This window comes from Diachasma alloeum, unplaced genomic scaffold (assembly GCF_001412515.2).
Source record: "Diachasma alloeum isolate Michigan unplaced genomic scaffold, Dall2.0 Dall_scaffold_00199, whole genome shotgun sequence".
Classification (NCBI taxonomy): domain Eukaryota; kingdom Metazoa; phylum Arthropoda; class Insecta; order Hymenoptera; family Braconidae; genus Diachasma; species Diachasma alloeum.
Genome location: NW_021680364.1, coordinates 142,160 through 148,861, shown reverse-complemented (window position 1 = coordinate 148,861; position 6,702 = coordinate 142,160). Strand labels below are relative to the sequence as shown.

Genomic DNA, 6,702 nt, shown 5'->3' with positions numbered 1-6,702 from the left:
ATGGAATAATTGGGGTACAAGTTTTCAACTCGGAGGATGAATATTCGAGTAATGGTTTTTGTGGACCTTCGACCTTTCGATAACAATCGCTGGGATATTGATGGAATATTTTTATCCGCAGATTTGGTTCTTGTTCATGGTCGTTGTGGTACTGTTGGAATTAGTGCAATTACCGGAAGCTCGTAAATACATGCGACCCTGGAAATTACATGGTTCTAAGTCTCGATGGCATGCGTTTTCAAGAGGACCTAGGTATCGGTTCAAGAGGAGACCGCCGAAATATCGACGGTCGAAATGGTGAGTTTGCGGTGAAATTAGATATTCGTTAGACTGTTTTCTCCTCTGGAAGAAAAATTGTCGTCTCGACAATCAAGCAAATCTGTTAAGAGCAACTGAAATATCATAAGTTGAGAGTTCTGAGATTTCAGTTATCTGAGGCCTTTAACCCATATTCTCTTCGAAATCCCAGACGGAAAATACAGAAGCAAATGGGACTTGACTCGAAAGAAGTTCATATCATAGTCGGGATCTTCGATGAAGTCGATGTCATATTGGGGAAAATCTTGATCAGAGGAATCTGAAAAAGGAGATAAAAAATCAGGCAGAATCAAGTCAAATAGAAGAGAAGAAGAAAACTATTCTCTGAAAGAATCAATAAAAATTGAGAAGTTATGCGCAATCACTTCTTCAAGGATTAGACATTCGTTACAATATTCTCTAATAAAATTGCTCTCATGGATCCTACACGTATGGTAGACAAGACATTTTCATAACGTCTTGAAATACAAGTCATCAAATTTGAGGGTCAAAACGGTCTCTCCCGTTTAACCCTTAGAACCTCATCAACAAAATTATCTCTAATTTCTCGAAATAATCAATTAGTTGTTGAAGTTTACCAAATATTTCACCCTGAATTTCTCCAACTCCAAAACTACCAAAGAAGACTAGTAAATATCGTGTCACTAAATTTGCATGAACTCTCGCCTGCATCTGTGCAGATAACGCGCAACACTTTTCCAACTTCTCCGTTTTTCCCATAAAATCACCCTATATTATTACCCCAGAGCCAGTGAAATCAGGCCGTTATTTTCATTGTCAACAATATATGGTACACTGAGGAGAGAATATCAATCGAGAAACCGTAATGAGTCTATTTTCATCGTTGGCTCTGAAGTTTCTGCTGATGCAGACGCATGATGTTCGCTGCATAATTGCCCTCTCACGCGTTTACAGCGTCAGTAATGGGGGGATTTTGGTTTCACTGGGCTTCGAATATAGATATTTACCGGTGAAGGCTCAAAGCACATAGAAAATCATAGGCCATGAAGTCCGTATGGGCCATGGATGTATTTTTGCGCCACGGACACGCCCTACTTTTGGATGCATCAGCGCATATATGAACCATTGGGGGGGGGGGGGCACAGTTTCGGCAATTACGGAACTGGCGGTACAACGGTTTTACCGACCTCCAATTTGCGCTGAGTGTCGCCGGTTGAAATCATTTTTTTCACACTAACGAGTTTTTTCTCATAAATTTTTTTCTGTCATGCGAAGAAAAAATTTTTGAAGAATAAAAGAAAAAAAAATTCCTGCGGCAGTCATCCAAGCTAAATAGCGTTTAGTTCGATTAATACTTGGATGGGTGTCCGCCTAGCCGTGTCTCCTCGAGCGGAACACTGCTGCCGCCAGGCGTGAATGTAGAGAACTACTGTGTTCAAGTCGAATTTGAGAATTGGTCAGTTTTCAATTAATATCTCGTAATCTAAGGCAGATAGCGAAATGTTTGTTATAACCTTTTTTATAGAGCGAATTAAGAGCTACGGAAAATGTATTGGCAAAAAATTCACTATCTCCCTCATTTTCCGAGATATTCCTCAAAAACACAGCCGATAAGAGTAAGACGGCTCATGTTACTGTAAATAAGTATGAAGAGAAGAGTGGGAGAAAGATATAAAGGCAGACGAAATGGGGAGCCTATAAAACCGTAGCAATAAAAGAAAGGAAGTATGAATAAAAAAAATTAATACTGAAATGTCGAGTAATAGTGGAGCGAAATACCGCGCTAGGTCTCTTTGACTCAATATTGACGGAAAAAATGGGAAGGAAATTATGAAACGACTATTGACAGACAAAATTGACTATAAATTTTGATGTGAACTTCTGTACGATTTTCCTTCAACCTTACTCGCCGTACCTTGTTTTCTCTCTTCAATAGGTACTCTAGCCGGTATGCATCGCAATACATCGCTGATGAGGAGCCTTATACCATAGAAATTGAACTGCCGAAGCATCGTCGTAGGGTGAATCATCTTCATTCAAAAATATGGGACAAGAGGCATCGCGACTATGAGGACTCCGACGAGGATTATGAGAAATCAGATTTAATTTCTGAGGAGAAGGGAGTGCGGGTGAAGGTAATCATAAAAAAACATAAATAGTCATATTCATCGCGAATAATTCAATTTCAGACTGTCCTCTAATCCTTTTTTTTCAATTCCCGAGGAAGAATTCAGTAGCGAAGTAAAATGGTACAAGTCAATTTGGACTATTGTCCAGTTTTCAATGAATATCTCGGAATCTAATGGAGATAGCAAAATTTTTGTTATAACCTTTTTTGTAGAGCGAATTGAGAACTGCAGAAAAGGTCATTACGAAAATTTCGCTATCGCCCTTAGATTCGGAGATTCCTCAAAAACTCAACCGGGACATGAGTCGACTTAAACCATTTTACCACTTCGCTACTGAATTTAAAAAAATTGTCACTTCCATTTTTATGATTAATTTATGCGTGGATAGCGAGGATTGATATATTCACACTGCGAAAAAGCCGTTTCATTGAAAGAGAAAATAAAATTTGATGAACGTAATGGAAACGCATCACTGGGGAATAAAGAAACGCTGGGCTGCGTTGAACTTTCTTTTTTTTAGTCCACGGAAAATGCTTCAATGATTTTTCTTCATATTCTGGTGGATGATTTGGAGTTAGTGATAATTCAAGTTGATGGGATACTTGATTCTTCAAGTGGAACGTCAGCAATCGATCGATTAGAAATTTTCATTTTAAAGAGAATTCGAATAAATTCTGCAAAAATTTCAATATCTTATTGTCAATTGATTTTGTCGAATGAATTGAGTCATCGAATCACTCTCCTCCCTACTCTCTGAATTTTATTAGTATTCCCTAATTCATCGTAGCGAGTGTGTCCATATTCACGAATAAACTGGACACGATGAATCCAGATGGAAAAATGTTTTCATTGAAATCGAAAAATAAATACCGAATGTAAATATCAATATGTCGCTGCCAATTTAAATAAAAGCCCCGATTTCCAACACACTTTATCATATCCAATATTCATGTCGCTCGATTCGAAATAAATACCCGATGCAACTGCAATATTTCTCTGATCAGAATTCTCTCATGCATAAAAATCCGTCTGAAAATAATTCGCGAATTACGTGAGAATTGTATTCTCAATTTTACACTAGATAACCATTTTGCAATGATTTAATTTCCATTATTTGCCCGTGTAGGGCTTCCGTCGCCCACTACACGGAGAAAAAAGTTGGAGAAAATTTTGCAAACAAATAAATTTTTCCGGGAAAATTTACCAAACGTGAGGGCAATTTTTGCCAAAACAGTCAAGTTTACCATTCATTCCATCAAAAATTACCCCATGAATAACGTGAATAATTAGGAAAAATTATTGTCACTTTCATTTTTATGATTAATTTATGCGTAAATAGAAAGAATTTAATGCGTTTTTTTCATTGAATTATAATTTCCCTCGAAGATTACCTTCCGCTTAACGGAAGATTAACTTTTCATTTCGAAAAATGATTTTCCTCAACCGAAACATAAAAATTCAGAAGATTGATTTATCAAGTTGGAGTTGCGAGATTTTATAATGCCACGTGACTTTTACATGACCTTCATATGACCTACAAGACCATTCCCTGCAAAATAAAAACAAAAACGACCCGTTATAAAAAAATCTCCATTTCATGCACTTGATTTCTGTGACATTTCGAACTCGAATAAGCGAGACAATCGTTTTTTAAAAATTCGCATGGAATTCTCCAGTCATTCCAGTGCCACAGCCCCCTCAAATAAATAAAGTCTCAGTAGTCTGAAGTTTTGATGAAATTTTCAGTGGATAAAAGGCGAAAATCCGAAGCTCCGAATCAAGATTTCCCGGGATGACAATCTAGCTGTTCTCGGGGTCGTCGATATGAGGAATGTCACTCCAGTGGACGCGACATACCACCCCGAGAATGCCAAAAACGACCCGTTATAAAAAATTCTCCATTTCATGTACTTGATTTCTGTGACATTTCGAACTCGAATAAGCGAGACAATCGTTTTTTAAAAATTCGCATGGAATTCTCCAGTCATTCCAGTGCCACAGCCCCCTAAAATAAATAAAGTCTCAGTAGTCTGAAGTTTTGATGAAATTTTCAGTGGATAAAAGGCGAAAATCCGAAGCTCCGAATCAAGATTTCCCGGGATGACAATCTAGCTGTTCTCGGGGTCGTCGATATGAGGAATGTCACTCCAGTGGACGCGACATACCACCCCGAGAATGCCAAAAACGACCCGTTATAAAAAATTCTCCATTTCATGTACTTGATTTCTGTGACATTTCGAACTCGAATAAGCGAGACAATCGTTTTTTAAAAATTCGCATGGAATTCTCCAGTCATTCCAGTGCCACAGCCCCCTAAAATAAATAAAGTCTCAGTAGTCTGAAGTTTTGATGAAATTTTCAGTGGATAAAAGGCGAAAATCCGAAGCTCCGAATCAAGATTTCCCGGGATGACAATCTAGCTGTTCTCGGGGTCGTCGATATGAGGAATGTCACTCCAGTGGACGCGACATACCACCCCGAGAATGCCTTCTATCAAGCAGTCACACCACCCTACCCCATCAACGAACGGGTAAAATCGCCGGTGGGTCTCCGTGGCATTTAATCCCACCCCTGAACTCCCCGGCGTTAAAATTCATAAGTTTGTTATGGCACCCGAACAAGTGAGGCAAAGTGGAGGAGAAAAAGTTCTGATACTGCGTAATGACATTTACGTATTCATGGAAGGGCCGCAGCTCGATCCTCCGCGGACTTCCCCTTTCTCGAGTGCAATGTCAACGAAGACGTGAATGTCAATTTTTTTGCTTTCCGGTAGAGACGGTGGGATCGTTCGACTGCTGGCTCTTTCGCTACTCCCATCGATCCGTTCTCTCCTCTCACAATTTGTTCGCGAGTGTGAGATGCTCGAAGGAGATAATCATGAGTTTAAAACAAAAAAAAACATGTGTACATTGTAAAATAGAAGTGAGAGGGTAAAATGTATTGTTTAAACCTTCGATGAGTACTTACCGAATGATGCGATTTTTGCGAAATCAATTTCATTGCAGAGTTCACAAAAAGAGCTTCAAATTGAATTGTCATTTTTGAAATTCGACTCTGCCAATCTCAAGTCACAGGCAAATTCAGGGTAAGATGGGCCACCGCGTTCATTCGCGATTTCGAAGTGGCTTAAAAAAGAAATCATCACGTAGCATTTCAACCCGTTATGCCCCATATAATCAACATGTATTTTTTCCTTCTGTAGCTTTAAAATAAGTTGTTACTGAAATCTCCAGAATATTTTTTGATAGTTGATTTGAGCGTTCATATTTATTTTTATTTTATTTACATTTTTATTGTTTCCGAATGGACACAATAAAATTTCATCGAATAAGTGGATGTAGAAATACATTATTTCATATTTGAAATTTCGTCAAATATTAAACTAAAATAAAAATATAACACAATTGATTAAAGAAATTTCATTGAATTTAATAAAATGATATGTAACGATGAATCATATTGTTAATTTCGTAGCAAAAAACTGTACTGTATTAACATAACAGCAATTTCCCACTTGTTTCATTTAAAACACTTGTAGAAAAATAAAAAAATAAAAAAATGAAGCTTCGTTTTTCAAACACTCACAGCCAATGTCTTCGTTTGCATTAATTCATTGATACAAATTGATACAGAAAACGAAATAAAGGAAGTTGAATAATTAATTTCCCCCCAATAATTATTTTTTCTTTTCATGGTTTTATTTCTAACATAATAGTCAACGAACATATAATAATAGTAATAAATACTTAACCCTATATTTATCACTTAATAATATACAGCGTTAATGTTTACTTCGTTTTGCTCTCGTAACACGATTTCATTTTATCTTCTTTGTGTTTCTCTTTATTCACAATAATCGACAGCTCGATCATCCATGCACTCACATCTTTGTCATTTCTCCTTTATTGCGCAGTACGATGGCAGAGGAAAAAAAAATTATACTCCCGTCAAGTGGGGAATGGGTTCTATATGGCTGAAGATATGAGATTTGTCGTTGTTGGCTCGGAGAGAAAATGTGAAATTCATATTTCTGGAGTACGATGTGTTGCATAATACGGGAGATATCGCCCTGGGGATTTTATTATCTCACAGTGGATACCACGTGTTACATGGGAATCAGTTGTCACCTGTTTGTCGATTCTGTGTCTTATCAGTGTTTCCTCAATGCGTCAACTTTATTCAATAGGGGATGTTGAACGTGATGCAGCGTAACGAGATTCTATGGGGATTCTGTCTTGAATTAGCAGTCAAGGTGGGAATTGAGGTGCTCCACTGTTTACGTAATTATCGGGGA

At 37.7% G+C, this 6,702-nt stretch overlaps 1 pseudogene; it reads left to right on the top strand.

Moving 5' to 3' along the window:
- Positions 1-4,298, top strand: LOC107035536 (annotated as a pseudogene).
- The last annotated feature ends 2,404 nt before the right edge of the window (positions 4,299-6,702 follow it).